We start from the raw sequence: 21,269 nt of genomic DNA, 5'->3' as shown, positions 1-21,269 counted from the left end.
TTCCCGGAGAGATCCCTGGCCCCAGCACTGGGAGATCTCTGGACAAGGTGTCATTCAAGGCAAGAACAGCGTTCTATTCGATCCCATGAGTTAGATGAGAAACATAGACTTAGTTCCACTTGTTATTAAATATGAAAATTCAGAATGTGAAATTGACAGGATCGGTATCTCTGATGGATATTTGTGTAAGGATGATCAGTTCGTAAGCTTGTAACATTATCTTAAACAGGATCACATCGGTTAACACACAGAAATAACAAACATGAATTGCTCTGCTCACTCACCAGGAACTCCAATGACGGCAATGAACATGTAGAATATTTTCACCACATTGATGTAACTATCGAACATTGCAGCCATTTTCTCTGGCCGGTGATTTGTCTCTTTGTGCGACAGGCGATCTCTCGGAATGAAACGTTAAGGGAGAATATGCCTGGGGTTTTTAAAGCCATTTTGCAATTCTACAGGGACAGATTTCAACACATTGAAAAATAAAGGTTTTTAAATTATTTACAGGCGAATTACGTCAGACAGATGAAATTAATGAATAATATTTCGATCATTTGTGGGAGTTAGTTTGTTACAACAAAGGTGACTGAACCGTCCGAGGTGTCATATCAATTAAATATGCTTCCACTGTAAATATGTACTTCAAAAGAACCAGTTGTCTGACAGAGAATATTGAAGTAAATTATGTCACTGTGCCTGTGAAATTGTACTGAATCACCTACTGTTCCCATTCTCCTCAAGAGTATAAACTCTTGATGTAGTTTGTGCTTGTGGGACTCCACTGAGAGGCCTCGAAGAAAATGACTGTTTGTGTTGATGAATAAACACAATTTCGTATCCACTAAATCCTCCAATTGCTTCAGTGACTTAGTCACACGCAGATCATTTGGGGGCTCATGCAGGAACCATCCCTAACCGGAACACATGCCATGAAATTGAACAGTCCAGAGGGGTGGAGGGGTCTGTTTTAATCATGTCACTCCGTAGGTGTCACAGAACATGGTACGAAAGTAAGTGTGTGTGTGTGTGTGTGTGTGTGTGTGTGTGTGTGTGTGTGTGTGTGTGTGTGTGTGTGTGTGTGTGTGTGTGTGTGTGTTTGCGCGTGTGTATCTTTCTGTCTGACTATGAGTGTTAGTGTGCGTCAGTGTGTTTCTGTGTCTGTGTCTCTGCTTGTCCCTGCCTGACTCTCCACGTGCCCGTGCACCTCCAATTCAGTTTATCCCCCTTGGTTCAGCCTCTTCCCATCTGTCTCCGCAATGCATATGTTCTCGAACTCTCAGTACAAACGCTTCAGAAATGGATGCTGAATCGTAACAAAGTAAGAACAGAGGCCAGATTTCAAATTGTATTTATTATTAATGTATGTGGAAATAAAACAAACTTGAGACTCGTCACAGCTCAATTCCAGCAGTCACCCCCGCATGCACATTATGTTTGCCCCGAGCAAAAATCATTTCACAAAATACTTATCTCCATTTAAAAGAAAAGAACAGAGGACAAAATTCACATTGAATTTATTAATATTTCATTAAAAACGGAACAACCTTGAGATCTGACACACCTCCAAATCCACCGGCTCCCCCAAGCCAGTGCTCACCCCCGAATCCGCCAACACCACCGACTCTGTGCAAATCAGTGTGCACCCACAAATCTGTGCTCACTTGAAAAACCTCATTCAACCCTCAAATCAGTGTGCACCGCAAAATCAACCGACACCCGAAAATTCCAGTGCACTAGCACATTCACTGACTTACCCCTAAATCTGTGCATATCCTCAAAGCAACATTTACCACCAAATCCGTACGCACCCCGAGATTCACCGACAGGTCCCGAAATATGCGCACATCCGCAAATCCGTGCGCACACCTACACATTACACTATCACAGAGCAGGATGAATCTCAATCCACACAGAGCCATCACACATTTCCGGGGTCAGACACTGAGTGAATCTACTTGCACAACGTCCCATAACACAATCCCGGGGTCAGAGACTGAGTGAATCTCCCTCCACACCGGCCCATCTGACAATCCCGTGGTCAGACACAGAGTGAATCTCCATTCACACCGTCACATCACAAACTCCCGTGGTCAGACACAAAATGAATCTCCCTACGCACCGTCCCATCACACACTCCACGGGTCAGACACTGAATGAATCTCCATCCATACAGTCCGATCACAAATTTTCGCGGTCATGCACTGAGTGAATCTACCTGCACACCGCCACATCACACACTCGCGGGGTCAGACACAGAAGGAATCTCAATCCACACAGAGCCATCACACATTTCCGGGGTCAGACACTGAGTGAATCAGTCTCCACACCTACCCATCTCACAGTCCCAGGGTCAGACACAGAGTGCAACAGCTTCCACACCGTCCCATCACACACTCCCCGTGTCAGAGACGGAGTGAGTCTCCCTCTACGCCGTCCCATCAAACACTACTGGGTTCAAATACAGAGTGAATCTCCCTCCACACCGTACCATCACACACTCCCGGGGTCAGACACTGAGTGAATCTCCCTCCACACCGTCCCATCACCAACTCCCGGGGTCAGACACAGTGTGAATCTAGTTTCATACAATACCATCACACACTCCCGGTGTCAAACACAGAGTCAATATAGGTGCGCACCTTCCCATCACACACTCCCGGGGTCCGACAAAGAGTGAAACACCGACCACACCTTCCATTCACACAGTCCCGGTGTCACACACAGAGGGAATTTCCTCCATACGGTCCAATAACACACTCCGGTGGTCAGACACAATGTGAATCTCCCTCTACACCGTCCCATCACAGAGTCACGGGGTCAGACACAGAATGAATCTACCTTCATGCAATACGATCACAGACTCCCGGGGTGAGACACACAGTGAATCTCCCTCTACACCGTCCCATCACAAACTCCCGGGGTCAGACACGGAGTGAATCTCCCTACATACGGGCCCATCCCACACTCCGATGCCAGACAGTGAGTGAATCTCCATCCCGGCGGTCCCATCACAATCTCCCCGGGGTCAGACACTGAGTGAATCTACCTCCACACCGTCCCATCACACACACCCGGGGTCAGACACAGAGTGAATCTCGCTCCTCACCGTACTGTCACACAATCAGTGGGTCAGACACAGAGTGAATCTCCATCCACACCGTCCCATCACAAACTCCTGGGGTCAGACACAGAGTGAATCTCCATCCACACCGTCCCATCAAAGACGGCTGGGGTCAGACACAGAGTAAATCACCATTCACACATTTCCCATCACACATTCCCGGGCTCAGACACTGAGTGAATCTACCTCAACACCGTCCCATCACTAACTCCCGGGATCAGAGACAGAGTGAATCTCACTCCACACCGTCCCATCACACACTCCCGGAGTCAGACAAAGTGTGAATCTCACTCCTCACCGTACCATCTCACAATCCGTGGGTCAGTCACGGAGTGAATTTCCATCCACACCGTCACATCACAAACTCCCGTGGTCAGGCACAGAGTGAATATCCATCCGCACCGTCCCATCACACACTCCCGGGGTCAGACACTGAGTGAATCTACCTTTACAATCTCCCATCGCAAACTCCCGGGATCAGAGACAGAGTGAATCTCCCTCCACACCGTCCCATCACACACTCCCGGGGTCAGACACAGAGTGAATTTCCATCCACACCGTCACATCACAAACTCCCGAGGTCAGACACAGAGTGAATCTCATTCCACAGCGCCACATCACACACTCCCGGGTTCAGACACAGATTGAATCACACTCCTCACAGTCCCATCAGACACACCACGCGTCAGAGACAGAGTGAGTCTCCCTCTACGCCGTCCCATAAAACACTACCGGGTTCAAACACAGAGAGAATCTCGATCCTTACCTTCCGATCACACACACCCGGGGTCCGACAAAGATTGAATCACCGACCACACCTTCCATTCACACAGTCCCGGTGTCACACACTGTCTGAATCTCCCTCCACACCGTCCCATGACAGAATCACGGGGTCAGACACTGAGTGAATCTACCTCCACACCGTCCCATCACAAACTCCCGGAGTCAGAGACCGAGTGACTCTCGCTCCTCACTGTACCATCTCACAATCCGGGGGTCAGACACAGAGTGAATTTCCATCCACACCGTCACAACACAAACGTCCGAGGTCAGACACAGAGAGAATCTCATTCCACACCGACACATCACACACTCCCGGGGTCAGACACAGAATGAATCTCAATCCACACAGAGCCATCACACATTTCCGGGGTCAGACACTGAGTGACTCTACTTGCACAACGTCCCATAACACAATCCCGGGGTCAGAGACTGAGTGAATCTCCCTCCACACCGGCCCATCTGACAATCCCGTGGTCAGACACAGAGTGAATCTCCATTCACACCGTCACATCACAAACTCCCGTGGTCAGACACAAAATGAATCTCCCTACACACCGTCCCATCACACACTCCCCGGGTCAGACACTGAATGAATCTCCATCCATACAGTCCGATCACAAATTTTCGCGGTCATACACTGAGTGAATCTACCTGCACACCGCCACATCACACACTCGCGGGGTCAGACACAGAAGGAATCTCAATCCACACAGAGCCATCACACATTTCCGGTGTCAGACACTGAGTGAATCTACCTGCACAACGTCCCATCACACAATCCCGGGGTCAGACACTGAGTGAATCAGCCTCCACACCTACCCATCTCACAGTCCCAGGGTCAGACACAGAGTGCAACAGCTTCCACACCGTCCCATCACACACTCCCCGTGTCAGAGACGGAGTGAGTCTCCCTCTACGCCGTCCCATCAAACACTACTGGGTTCAAATACAGAGTGAATCTCCCTCCACACCGTCCCATCACACACTCCCGGGGTCAGACACTGAGTGAATCTCCCTCCACACCGTCCCATCACCAACTCCCGGGGTCAGACACTGAGTGAATCTCCCTCCACACCGTCCCATCACCAACTCCCGGGGTCAGACACAGTGTGAATCTAGTTTCATACAATACCATCACAAACTCCCGGGGTCAGACTCAGAGTGACTCTATATCCATACGATCCCAACACACACTCTCGGGGTCAGACAGAGAGCGGAGCTCCCTCCACACTAACCCAGCACTCACTACGTTGGTCAGACACAGAGGGAATCTCATCCACGCCATCCCATGACAAACTCACGGGGTCAGACACTGAGTGAATCAGCCTCCGCACCGTCCCATCACAAACACCCGGTGTCAGGGACAGAGTGAGTCTGCCTCGACACCGTCACATCACACACTCCCGGTGTCAAACACAGAGTCAATATAGGTGCGCACCTTCCCATCACACACTCCCGGGGTCCGACAAAGAGTGAAACACCGACCACACCTTCCATTCACACTGTCCCGGTGTCACACACAGAGGGAATCTCCCTCCATACGGTCCAATCACACACTCCGGTGGTCAGACACAATGTGAATCTCACTCTACACCGTCCCATCACAGAGTCACGGGGTCAGACACAGAATGAATCTACCTTCATGCAATACGATCACAGACGCCCGGGGTGAGACACACAGTGAATCTCCCTCTACACCGTCCCATCACAAACTCCCGGGGTCAGACACGGAGTGAATCTCCCTACATACGGGCCCATCCCACACTCCGATGCCAGAAAGTGAGTGAATCTCCATCCACGCGGTCCCATCACAATCTCCCCGGGGTCAGACACAGAGTGAATCTCGCTCCTCACCGTACTGTCACACAATCAGTGGGTCAGACACAGAGTGAATCTCCATCCACACCGTCCCATCACAAACTCCTGGGGTCAGGCACAGAGTGAATCTCCATCCACACCGTCCCATCAAAGACGGCTGGGGGCAGACACAGAGTAAATCACCATTCACACCTTCCCATCAAACATTCCCGGGCTCAGACACTGAGTGAATCTACCTCAACACCGTCCCATCACACACTCCCGGTGTCAGACAAAGTGTGAATCTCGCTCCTCACCGTACCATCTCACAATCCGTGGGTCAGACACGGAGTGAATCTCCATCCACACCGTCACATCACAAACTCCCGTGGTCAGGCACAGAGTGAATATCCATCCGCACCGTCCCATCACACACTCCCGGGGTCAGACACTGAGTGAATCTACCTCCACACCGTCGCATCACAAACTGCCGGGGTCAGAGTCAGAGTGAATCTCCCTCCTCACCGTACCATATCACAATCCGTGAGACAGACACAGAGAGAATTTCCATCCACACCGTCACATCACAAACTCCCGAGGTCAGACACGGAGTGAATCTCATTCCACACCGCCACATCACACATTCCCGGGTTCAGACACAGATTGAATCACACTCCTCACAGTCCCATCAGACACTCCACGCGTCAGAGACAGAGTGAGTCTCCCTCTACGCCGTCCCATAAAACACTACCCGGTTCAAACACAGAGAGAATCTCGATCCTTACCTTCCGATCACACACACCCGGGGTCCGACAAAGATTGAATCACCGACCACACCTTCCATTCACACAGTCCCGGTGTCACACACTGTCTGAATCTCCCTCCACACCGTCCTATGACAGAATCACGGGGTCAGACACTGAGTGAATCTACCTCCACACCGTCCCATCACAAACTCCCGGGGTCAGAGACAGAGTGACTCTCGCTCCTCACTGTACCATCTCACAATCCGGGGGTCAGACACAGAGTGAATTTCCATCCACACCGTCACAACACAAACTTCCGAGGTCAGACACAGAGAGAATCTCATTCCACACCGCCACATCACACACACCCGGGGTCAGACACAGAATGAATCTCCATCCACACCGTCACATCACACAATCCCGGGGTCAGGCACTGTGTGAATATACCTCCACACCGTCCCATCACACACTCCCGGGGTCAGGCACAAAGTGAATCTCCCTCCACACCGTCCCATCACACACTCCCGGGGTCAGACACAGAATGAATCTCAATCCACACAGAGCCATCACACATTTCCGGGGTCAGACACTGAGTGAATCTACTTGCACAACGTCCCATAACACAATCCCGGGGTCAGAGACTGAGTGAATCTCCCTCCACACCGGCCCATCTGACAATCCCGTGGTCAGACACAGAGTGAATCTCCATTCACACCGTCACATCACAAACTCCCGTGGTCAGACACAAAATGAATCTCCCTACACACCGTCCCATCACACACTCCCCGGGTCAGACACTGAATGAATCTCCATCCATACAGTCCGATCACAAATTTTCGCAGTCATACACTGAGTGAATCTACCTGCACACCGCCACATCACACACTCGCGGGGTCAGACACAGAAGGAATCTCAATCCACACAGAGCCATCACACATTTCCGGTGTCAGACACTGAGTGAATCTACCTGCACAACGTCCCATCACACAATCCCGGGGTCAGACACTGAGTGAATCAGCCTCCACACCTACCCATCTCACATTCCCAGGGTCAGACACAGAGTGCAACAGCTTCCACACAGTCCCATCACACACTCCCCGTGTCAGAGACGGAGTGAGTCTCCCTCTACGCCGTCCCATCAAACACTACTGGGTTCAAATACAGAGTGAATCTCCCTCCACACCGTCCCATCACACACTCCCGGTGTCAAACACAGAGTCAATATAGGTGCGCACCTTCCCATCACACACTCCCGGGGTCCGACAAAGAGTGAAACACCGACCACACCTTCCATTCACACTGTCCCGGTGTCACACACAGAGGGAATCTCCCTCCATACGGTCCAATCACACACTCCGGTGGTCAGACACAATGTGAATCTCCCTCTACACCGTCCCATCACAGAGTCACGGGGTCAGACACAGAATGAATTTACCTTCATGCAATACGATCACAGACTCCCGGGGTGAGACACACAGTGAATCTCCCTCTACACCGTCCCATCACAAACTCCCGGGGTCAGACACGGAGTGAATCTCCCTACATACGGGCCCATCCCACACTCCGATGCCAGAAAGTGAGTGAATCTCCATCCACGCGGTCCCATCACAATCTCCCCGGGGTCAGACACAGAGTGAATCTCCCTCCACACCGTCCCATCACACACTCCCGGGGTCAGACACAGAGTGAATCTCGCTCCTCACCGTACTGTCACACAATCAGTGGGTCAGACACAGAGTGAATCTCCATCCACACCGTCGCATCACAAACTCCTGGGGTCAGAAACAGAGTAAATCTCCCTCCCCATCGGCCCATCAAAGACGGCTGGGTTCAGACACAGAGTAAATCACCATTCACACCGTCACATCACACACTCCCGGGGTCAGGCACTGTGTGAATCTGCCTCCACACCGTCCCATCACACACTCCTGGGGTCAGACACAGAGTGAATCTCCATCCACACCGTCCCATCAAAGACGGCTGGTGGCAGACACAGAGTAAATCACCATTCACAGCTTCACATCACACATTCCCGGGCTCAGACACTGAGTGAATCTACCTCAACACCGTCCCATCACAAACTCCCGGGATCAGAGACAGAGTGACTCTCACTCCACACCGTCCCATCACACCCTCCCGGTGTCAGACACTGAGTGAATCTCACTCCACACCGTCCCATCACACACTCCCGGTGTCAGACAAAGTGTGAATCTCGCTCCTCACCGTACCATCTCACAATCCGTGGGTCAGACACGGAGTGAATCTCCATCCACACCGTCACATCACAAACTCCCGTGGTCAGGCACAGAGTGAATATCCATCCGCACCGTCCCATCACACACTCCCGGGGTCAGACACTGAGTGAATCTACCTTTACAATCTCCCATCGCAAACTCCCGGGATCAGAGACAGAGTGAATCTCACTCCACACCGTCCCATCACACACTCCCGGGGTCAGACACTGAGTGAATCTACCTCCACACCGTCGCATCACAAATTGCCGGGGTCAGAATCAGAGTGAATCTCGCTCCTCACCGTACCATATCACAATCCGTGAGACAGACACAGAGTGAATTTCCATCCACACCGTCACATCACAAACTCCCGAGGTCAGACACAGAGAGAATCTCATTCCACACCGCCACATCACACACTCCCGGGTTCAGACACAGATTGAATCACACTCCTCACAGTCCCATCAGACACTCCACGCGTCAGAGACAGAGTGAGTCTCCCTCTACGCCGTCCCATAAAACACTACCGGGTTCAAACACAGAGAGAATCTCGATCCTTACCTTCTGATCACACACACCCGGGGTCCGACAAAGATTGAATCACCGACCACACCTTCCACTCACACAGCCCCGGTGTCACACACAGTCTGAATCTCCCTCCACGCCGTCCCATGACAGAATCACGGGGTCAGACTCAGAGTGAATCTACATCCATACGATCCCATGACACACTCTCTGGGGTCAGACAGAGAGTGAAGCTCCCTCCACATGGTCCCAGCACTCACTACGGTGGTCAGACAGAGAGGGAATCTCATCCACGACGTCCCATGACAAATTCCCGGGGACAGACACAGAGTGAATCTCGCTCCTCACCGTCCCATCACAAACTCCTGGGGTCAGACACAGAGTGAATCACCATTCACACCTTCCCATCACACATTCCCGGGCTCAGACACTGAGTGAATCTACCTCCACACCGTCCCATTACAAACTCCCGGGATCAGAGACAGAGTGAATCTCACTCCACACCGTCCCATCACAAACTTCCGGGGTCAGAGACAGAGTGACTCTCGCTCCTCCCTGTACCATCTCACAATTCGGGGGTCAGACACACAGTGAATTTCCATCCACACCGTCACATCACAAACTTCCGAGGTCAGACACAGAGAGAATGTCATTCCACACCGCCACATCACACACACCCGGGGTCAGACGCAGAATGAATCTCCATCCACACAGAGCCATCACACATTTCCGGGGTCAGACACTGAGTGAATCTACTTGCAAAACGTCCCATAACACAATCCCGGGGTCAGAAACTGAGTGAATCTCCCTCCACACCGGCCCATCTGACAATCCCGTGGTCAGACACAGAGTGAATCTCCATTCACACCGTCACATCACAAACTCCCGTGGTCAGACACAAAATGAATCTACCTACACGCCGTCCCATCACACATTTTCGCGGTCATACACTGAGTGAATCTACCTGCACACCGCCACATCACACACTCGCGGGGTCAGACACAGAATGAATCTCAATCCACACAGAGCCATCACACATTTCCGGGGTCAGACACTGAGGGAATCTACCTGCACAACGCCCCATCACACAATCCCGGGGTCAGACACTGAGTGAATCAGCCTCCACACCTACCCATCTCACAGTCTCAGGGTCAGACACAGAGTGCAACAGCTTCCACACCGTCCCATCACACACTCCCCGTGTCAGAGACGGAGTGAGTCTCCCTCTACGCCGTCCCATCAAACACTACTGGGTTCAAATACAGAGTGAATCTCCCTCCACACGGTCCCATCACAAACTCCCGGGGTCAGACACTGAGTGAATCTCCCTCCACACCGTCCCATCACCAACTCCCGGGGTCAGGCACAGTGTGAATCTAGCTTCATACAATACCATCACAAACTCCCGGGGTCAGACACAGAGTGACTCTATATCCATACGATCCCAACACACACTCTCGGGGTCAGACAGAGAGCGGAGCTCCCTCCACACGGTCCCAGCACTCACTACGTTGGTCAGACAGAGAGGGAATCTCATCCACGCCATCGCATGACAAACTCACGGGGTCAGACACTGAGTGAATCAGCCTCCGCACCGTCCCATCACACACACCCGGTGTCAGGGACAGAGTGAGTCTGCCTCGACACCGTCACATCACACACTCCCGGTGTCAAACACAGAGTCAATATAGGTGCGCACCTTCCCATCACACACTCCCGGGGTCCGACAAAGAGTGAAACACCGACCACACCTTCCATTCACACTGTCCAGGTGTCACACAGAGAGGTGTCCTCCATACGGTCCAATCACACACTCCGGTGGTCAGACACAATGTGAATCACCCTCTACACCGTCCCATCACAGAGTCACGGGGTCAGACACAGAATGAATCTACCTTCATGCAATACGAACACAGACTCCCGGGGTGAGACACACAGTGAATCTCCCTCTACACCGTCCCATCAAACAGTCCCGGGGTCAGACACAGAGTGAATCTCGCTCCTCACCGTACTGTCACACAATCAGTGGGTCAGACACAGAGTGAATCTCCATCCACACCGTCCCATCACAAACTCCTGGTGTCAGACACTGAGTGAACCACCATTCACACCGTCCCATCACACACTCCCCGGGTCAGACACTGAGTGAATCTCCATCCACACCGTCCCATCACAAACTCCTGGGGTCAGACACAGAGTGAATCTCGCGTCTCTCTCTACCATCTCACAATCCGGGGGTCAGACACAGAGTGACTTTCCATCCACACCGTCACATCACAAACTCCCAAGGTCAGACACAGAGAAAATCTGATTCAACACCGCCACATCACACACACCCGAGGTCAGACACAGAGAAAATCTCATTCCACACCGTCACATCACAAACTCCCGGGGTCAGACACAGCATGAATCTCCTTCCACACCGTCACATCACACACTCCCGGGGTCAGGCACTGTGTGAATCTACCTCCACACCGTCCCATCAAACACCCCCGGGGTCAGGCACTGTGTGAATCTACCTCCACACCGTCCCATCAAACACTCCCGGGGTCAGGCACAAAGTGAATCTCCGTCCACACCGTCCCATCACACACGCCCGGGGTCAGACACAAAATGAATCTCAATCCACACAGAGCCATCACACATTTCCGGGGTCAGACACTGAGTGAATCTACTTGCACAACATCCCATAACACAATCCCGGCGTCAGAGACTGAGTGAATCTCCCTCCACACCGGCCCATCTGACAATCCCGTGGTCAGACACAGAGTGAATCTCCATTCACACCGTCACATCACAAACACCCGTGGTCAGACACAAAATGAATCTCCCTACACACCGTCCCATCACACACTCCCCGGGTCAGACACAGAATGAATCTCCATCCAGACATTCCGATCACACATTTTCGCGGTCATACACTGAGTGAATCTACCTGCACACCGCCACATCACAGACTCGCGGGGTCAGACACAGAAAGAATCTCAATCCACACAGAGCCATCACACATTTCCGGGGTCAGACACTGAGTGAATCTACATGCACAACGTCCCATCACACAATCCCGAGGTCAGACACAGAGTGCAACAGCTTCCACACCGTCCCATCACACACTCCCCGTGTCAGAGACGGAGTGAGTCTCCCTCTACGCCGTCCCATCAAACACTACTGGGTTCAAATACAGAGTGAATCTCCCTCCACACGGTCCCATCACAAACTCCCGGGGTCAGACACTGAGTGAATCTCCCTCCACACCGTCCCATCACCAACTCCCGGGGTCAGGCACAGTGTGAATCTAGTTTCATACAATACCATCACAAACTCCCGGGGTCAGACTCAGAGTGACTCTACATCCATACGATCCCATCACACACACTTGGAGTCAGACAGAGAGCGGAGCTCACTCCACTCGGTCACAGCACTCTCTGCGTTGGTCAGACAGAGAGGGAATCTCATCCACGCCATCCCATGACAAACTCACGGGGTCAGACACTGAGTGAATCAGCCTCCGCACCGTCCCCTCACGAACACACGGTGTCAGGGACAGAGTGAGTCTGCCTCGACACCGTCCCATCACACACTCCCGGTGTCAGACAAAGTGTGAATCTCGCTCCTCACCGTACCATCTCACAATCCGTGGGTCAGACACGGAGTGAATCTCCATCCACACCGTCACATCACAAACTCCCGTGGTCAGGCACAGAGTGAATATCCATCCGCACCGTCCCATCACACACTCCCGGGGTCAGACACTGAGTGAATCTACCTCCACACCGTCGCATCACAAACTGCCGGGGTCAGAGTCAGAGTGAATCTCCCTCCTCACCGTACCATATCACAATCCGTGAGACAGACACAGAGAGAATTTCCATCCACACCGTCACATCACAAACTCCCGAGGTCAGACACGGAGTGAATCTCATTCCACACCGCCACATCACACATTCCCGGGTTCAGACACAGATTGAATCACACTCCTCACAGTCCCATCAGACACTCCACGCGTCAGAGACAGAGTGAGTCTCCCTCTACGCCGTCCCATAAAACACTACCCGGTTCAAACACAGAGAGAATCTCGATCCTTACCTTCCGATCACACACACCTGGGGTCCGACAAAGATTGAATCACCGACCACACCTTCCATTCACACAGTCCCGGTGTCACACACTGTCTGAATCTCCCTCCACACCGTCCCATGACAGAATCACGGGGTCAGACACTGAGTGAATCTACCTCCACACCGTCCCATCACAAACTCCCGGGGTCAGAGACAGAGTGACTCTCGCTCCTCACTGTACCATCTCACAATCCGGGGGTCAGACACAGAGTGAATTTCCATCCACACCGTCACAACACAAACTTCCGAGGTCAGACACAGAGAGAATCTCATTCCACACCGCCACATCACACACACCCGGGGTCAGACACAGAATGAATCTCCATCCACACCGTCACATCACACAATCCCGGGGTCAGGCACTGTGTGAATATACCTCCACACCGTCCCATCACACACTCCCGGGGTCAGGCACAAAGTGAATCTCCCTCCACACCGTCCCATCACACACTCCCGGGGTCAGACACAGAATGAATCTCAATCCACACAGAGCCATCACACATTTCCGGGGTCAGACACTGAGTGAATCTACTTGCACAACGTCCCATAACACAATCCCGGGGTCAGAGACTGAGTGAATCTCCCTCCACACCGGCCCATCTGACAATCCCGTGGTCAGACACAGAGTGAATCTCCATTCACTCCGTCACATCACAAACTCCCGTGGTCAGACACAAAATGAATCTCCCTACACACCGTCCCATCACACACTCCCCGGGTCAGACACTGAATGAATCTCCATCCATACAGTCCGATCACAAATTTTCGCAGTCATACACTGAGTGAATCTACCTGCACACCGCCACATCACACACTCGCGGGGTCAGACACAGAAGGAATCTCAATCCACACAGAGCCATCATACATTTCCGGTGTCAGACACTGAGTGAATCTACCTGCACAACGTCCCATCACACAATCCCGGGGTCAGACACTGAGTGAATCAGCCTCCACACCTACCCATCTCACATTCCCAGGGTCAGACACAGAGTGCAACAGCTTCCACACAGTCCCATCACACACTCCCCGTGTCAGAGACGGAGTGAGTCTCCCTCTACGCCGTCCCATCAAACACTACTGGGTTCAAATACAGAGTGAATCTCCCTCCACACCGTCCCATCACACACTCCCGGTGTCAAACACAGAGTCAATATAGGTGCGCACCTTCCCATCACACACTCCCGGGGTCCGACAAAGAGTGAAACACCGACCACACCTTCCATTCACACTGTCCCGGTGTCACACACAGAGGGAATCTCCCTCCATACGGTCCAATCACACACTCCGGTGGTCAGACACAATGTGAATCTCCCTCTACACCGTCCCATCACAGAGTCACGGGGTCAGACACAGAATGAATCTACCTTCATGCAATACGATCACAGACTCCCGGGGTGAGACACACAGTGAATCTCCCTCTACACCGTCCCATCACAAGCTCCCGGGGTCAGACACGGAGTGAATCTCCCTACATACGGGCCCATCCCACACTCCGATGCCAGAAAGTGAGTGAATCTCCATCCACGCGGTCCCATCACAATCTCCCCGGGGTCAGACACAGAGTGAATCTCCCTCCACACCGTCCCATCACACACTCCCGGGGTCAGACACAGAGTGAATCTCGCTCCTCACCGTACTGTCACACAATCAGTGGGTCAGACACAGAGTGAATCTCCATCCACACCGTCGCATCACAAACTCCTGGGGTCAGAAACAGAGTGAATCTCCCTCCCCATCGGCCCATCAAAGACGGCTGGGTTCAGACACAGAGTAAATCACCATTCACACCGTCACATCACACACTCCCGGGGTCAGGCACTGTGTGAATCTGCCTCCACACCGTCCCATCACACACTCCTGGGGTCAGACACAGAGTGAATCTCCATCCACACCGTCCCATCAAAGACGGCTGGTGGCAGACACAGAGTAAATCACCATTCACAGCTTCACATCACACATTCCCGGGCTCAGACACTGAGTGAATCTACCTCAACACCGTCCCATCACAAACTCCCGGGATCAGAGACAGAGTGAATCTCACTCCAAACCGTCCCATCACACCCTCCCGGTGTCAGACACTGAGTGAATCTCACTCCACACCGTCCCATCACACCCTCCCGGTGTCAGACAAAGTGTGAATCTCGCTCCTCACCGTACCATCTCACAATCCGTGGGTCAGACACGGAGTGAATCTCCATCCACACCGTCACATCACAAACTCCCGTGGTCAGGCACAGAGTGAATATCCATCCGCACCGTCCCATCACACACTCCCGGGGTCAGACACTGAGTGAATCTACCTTTACAATCTCCCATCGCAAACTCCCGGGATCAGAGACAGAGTGAATCTCACTCCACACCGTCCCATCACACACTCCCGGGGTCAGACACTGAGTGAATCTACCTCCACACCGTCGCATCACAAACTGCCGGGGTCAGAATCAGAGTGAATCTCGCTCCTCACCGTACCATATCACAATCCGTGAGACAGACACAGAGTGAATTTCCATCCACACCGTCACATCACAAACTCCGGAGGTCAGACACAGAGAGAATCTCATTCCACACCGCCACATCACACACTCCCGGGTTCAGACACAGATTGAATCACACTCCTCACAGTCCCATCAGACACTCCACGCGTCAGAGACAGAGTGAGTCTCCCTCTACGCCGTCCCATAAAACACTACCGGGTTCAAACACAGAGAGAATCTCGATCCTTACCTTCTGATCACACACACCCGGGGTCCGACAAAGATTGAATCACCGACCACACCTTCCACTCACACAGCCCCGGTGTCACACACAGTCTGAATCTCCCTCCACGCCGTCCCATGACAGAATCACGGGGTCAGACTCAGAGTGAATCTACATCCATACGATCCCATGACACACTCTCTGGGGTCAGACAGAGAGTGAAGCTCCCTCCACATGGTCCCAGCACTCACTACGGTGGTCAGACAGAGAGGGAATCTCATCCACGACGTCCCATGACAAATTCCCGGGGACAGACACAGAGTGAATCTCGCTCCTCACCGTCCCATCACAAACTCCTGGGGTCAGACACAGAGTGAATCACCATTCACACCTTCCCATCACACATTCCCGGGCTCAGACACTGAGTGAATCTACCTCCACACCGTCCCATCACAAACTCCCGGGATCAGAGACAGAGTGAATCTCACTCCACACCGTCCCATCACAAACTTCCGGGGTCAGAGACAGAGTGACTCTCGCTCCTCGCTGTACCATCTCACAATTCGGGGGTCAGACACACAGTGAATTTCCATCCACACCGTCACATCACAAACTTCCGAGGTCAGACACAGAGAGAATGTCATTCCACACCGCCACATCACACACACCCGGGGTCAGACGCAGAATGAATCTCCATCCACACAGAGCCATCACACATTTCCGGGGTCAGACACTGAGTGAATCTACTTGCAAAACGTCCCATAACACAATCCCGGGGTCAGAAACTGAGTGAATCTCCCTCCACACCGGCCCATCTGACAATCCCGTGGTCAGACACAGAGTGAATCTCCATTCACACCGTCACATCACAAACTCCCGTGGTCAGACACAAAATGAATCTACCTACACGCCGTCCCATCACACATTTTCGCGGTCATACACTGAGTGAATCTACCTGCACACCGCCACATCACACACTCGCGGGGTCAGACACAGAATGAATCTCAATCCACACAGAGCCATCACACATTTCCGGGGTCAGACACTGAGGGAATCTACCTGCACAACGCCCCATCACACAATCCCGGGGTCAGACACTGAGTGAATCAGCCTCCACACCTACCCATCTCACAGTCTCAGGGTCAGACACAGAGTGCAACAGCTTCCACACCGTCCCATCACACACTCCCCGTGTCAGAGACGGAGTGAGTCTCCCTCTACGCCGTCCCATCAAACACTACTGGGTTCAAATACAGAGTGAATCTCCCTCGACACGGTCCCATCACAAACTCCCGGGGTCAGACACTGAGTGAATCTCCCTCCACACCGTCCCATCACCAACTCCCGGGGTCAGGCACAGTGTGAATCTAGCTTCATACAATACCATCACAAACTCCCGGGGTTAGACACAGAGTGACTCTATATCCATACGATCCCAACACACATTCTCGGGGTCAGACAGAGAGCGGAGCTCCCTCCACACGGTCCCAGCACTCACTACGTTGGTCAGACAGAGAGGGAATCTCATCGACGCCATCGCATGACAAACTCACGGGGTCAGACACTGAGTGAATCAGCCTCCGCACCGTCCCATCACACACACCCGGTGTCAGGGACAGAGTGAGTCTGCCTCGACACCGTCACATCACACACTCCCGGTGTCAAAAACAGAGTCAATATAGGTGCGCACCTTCCCATCACACACTCCCGGGGTCCGACAAAGAGTGAAACACCGACCACACCTTCCATTCACACTGTCCAGGTGTCACACAGAGAGGGACTTTCCTCCATACGGTCCAATCACACACTCCGGTGGTCAGACACAATGTGAATCACCCTCTACACCGTCCCATCACAGAGTCACGGGGTCAGACACAGAATGAATCTACCTTCATGCAATACGAACACAGACTCCCGGGGTGAGACACACAGTGAATCTCCCTCTACACCGTCCCATCAAACAGTCCCGGGGTCAGACACAGAGTGAATCTCGCTCCTCACCGTACTGTCACACAATCAGTGGGTCAGACACAGAGTGAATCTCCATCCACACCGTCCCATCACAAACTCCTGGTGTCAGACACTGAGTGAACCACCATTCACACCTTCCCATCACACATTCCCGGGCTCAGACACTCAGAGAATCTACCTCCACACCGTCCCATCACACACTCCCCGGGTCAGACACTGAGTGAATCTCACTCCACACCGTCCCATCACAAACTCCTGGGGTCAGACACAGAGTGAATCTCGCGTCTCTCTCTACCATCTCACAATCTGTGGGTCAGACACAGAGTGACTTTCCATCCACACCGTCACATCACAAACTCCCAAGGTCAGACACAGAGAAAATCTGATTCAACACCGCCACATCACACACACCCGAGGTCAGACACAGAGAAAATCTCATTCCACACCGTCACATCACATACTCCCGGGGTCAGACACAGCATGAATCTCCTTCCACACCGTCACATCACACACTCCCGGGGTCAGGCACTGTGTGAATCTACCTCCACACCGTCCCATCAAACACCCCCGGGGTCAGGCACTGTGTGAATCTACCTCCACACCGTCCCATCAAACACTCCCGGGGTCAGGCACAAAGTGAATCTCCGTCCACACCGTCCCATCACACACGCCCGGGGTCAGACACAAAATGAATCTCAATCCACACAGAGCCATCACACATTTCCGGGGTCAGACACTGAGTGAATCTACTTGCACAACATCCCATAACACAATCCCGGCGTCAGAGACTGAGTGAATCTCCCTCCACACCGGCCCATCTGACAATCCCGTGGTCAGACACAGAGTGAATCTCCATTCACACCGTCACATCACAAACACCCGTGGTCAGACACAAAATGAATCTCCCTACACACCGTCCCATCACACACTCCCCGGGTCAGACACAGAATGAATCTCCATCCAGTCATTCCGATCACACATTTTCGCGGTCATACACTGAGTGAATCTACCTGCACACCGCCACATCACAGACTCGCGGGGTCAGACACAGAAAGAATCTCAATCCACTCAGAGCCATCACACATTTCCGGGGTCAGACACTGAGTGAATCTACCTGCACAACGTCCCATCACACAATCCCGGGGTCAGACACAGAGTGCAACAGCTTCCACACCGTCCCATCACACACTCCCCGTGTCAGAGACGGAGTGAGTCTCCCTCTACGCCGTCCCATCAAACACTACTGGGTTCAAATACAGAGTGAATCTCCCTCCACACGGTCCCATCACAAACTCCCGGGGTCAGACACTGAGTGAATCTCCCTCCACACCGTCCCATCACCAACTCCCGGGGTCAGGCACAGTGTGAATCTAGTTTCATACAATACCATCACAAACTCCCGGGGTCAGACTCAGAGTGACTCTACATCCATACGATCCCATCACACACACTTGGAGTCAGACAGAGAGCGGAGCTCACTCCACTCGGTCACAGCACTCTCTGCGTTGGTCAGACAGAGAGGGAATCTCATCCACGCCATCCCATGACAAACTCACGGGGTCAGACACTGAGTGAATCAGCCTCCGCACCGTCCCCTCACGAACACACGGTGTCAGGGACAGAGTGAGTCTGCCTCGACACCGTCACATCACACACTCCCGGTGTCAAACACAGAGTCAATATAGGTGCGCACCTTCCCATCACACACTCCCGGGGTCCGACAAAGAGTGAAACACCGAACACACCTTCCATTCACACTGTCCCGGTGTCACACACAGAGGGAACTTCCTCCATACGGTCCAATCACACACTCCGGTGGTCAGACACAATGTGTATCTCCCACTACACCGTCCCATCACAGAGTCACGGGGTCAGACACAGAATGAATCTACCTTCATGCAATACGATCACAGACTCCCGGGGTGAGACACAGAGTGAATCTCCCTCTACACCGTCCCATCACAAACTCCCGGGGTCAGACACGGCGTGAATCTCCCTACATACGGGCCCATCCCACACTCCGATGCCAGACAGTGAGTGAATCTCCATCCTGGCGGTCCCATCACAATCTCCCCGGGGTCAGACACTGAGTGAATCTTCCTCCACAACGTCCCATCAAACAGTCCCGTGGTCAGACACAGAGTGAATCTCGCTCCTCACCGTACTGTCACACAATCAGTGGGTCAGACACAGTGTGAATCTCCATCCACACCGTCCCATCACAAACTCCTGCTGTCAGACACAGAGTGAATCTCCATTCACACCGTCCCATCACAAACTCCTGGGGTCTGGCACAGAGTGAATCACCATTCACACCTTCCCATCACACATTCCCGGGCTCAGACACTGAGAGAATCTACCTCCACACCGTCCCATCACCCACTCCCCGGGTCAGACACTGAGTGAATCTACCTCCACACAGTCCCATCACAAACTCCCGAGGTCAGAGACAGAGTGAATCTCGCGTCTCTCTCTACCATCTCACAATCCGGGGGTCAGACACAGAGTGAATTTCCATCCACACCGTCACATCACAAACTCCCGAGGTCAGGCACTGTGTGAATCTACCTCCACACCGTCCCATCAAACACTCCCGGGGTCAGGCACTGTGTGAACCTACCTCCACACTGTCCCATCAAACACTCCCGGGGTCAGGCACAAAGTGAATTCCGTCCACACCGTCCCATCACACACGCCCGGGGTCAAACACAGAATGAATCTCCCTACACACCGTCCCATCACACACTCCCCGGGTCAGACACAGAATGAATCTCCATCCATACAGACCGATCACACATTTTCGCGGTCATACACTGAGTGAATCTACCTGCACACCGCCACATCACAGACTCGCGGGGTCAGACACAGAATGAATCTCAATCCACACAGAGCCATCACACATTTCCGGGGTCAGACACTGAGTGAATCTACCTGCACAACGTCCCATCACACAATCCCGGGGTCAGACAAAGAGAGCAACAGCTTCCACACCGTCCCATCACACACTCCCCGTGTCAGAGACGGAGTGAGTCTCCCTCTACGCCGTCCCATCAAACACTACTGGGTTCAAATACAGAGTGAGTCTCCCTCTACGCCATCCCATCAAACACTACTGGGTTCAAATACAGAGTGATTCTCCCTCCACACGGTCCCATCACCAACTCCCGGGGTCAGACACAGTGTGAATCTAGTTTCATACAATACCATCACAAACTCCCGGGGTCAGACTCAGAGTGACTCTACATCCATACGATCCCATCACACACAC

This window comes from Hemitrygon akajei, unplaced genomic scaffold (assembly GCF_048418815.1).
Source record: "Hemitrygon akajei unplaced genomic scaffold, sHemAka1.3 Scf000064, whole genome shotgun sequence".
In the NCBI taxonomy this organism is placed as follows: Eukaryota; Metazoa; Chordata; class Chondrichthyes; order Myliobatiformes; family Dasyatidae; genus Hemitrygon; species Hemitrygon akajei.
The sequence above is the reverse complement of the archived record's forward strand: the minus strand, read 5'-3'. Positions refer to the sequence as shown.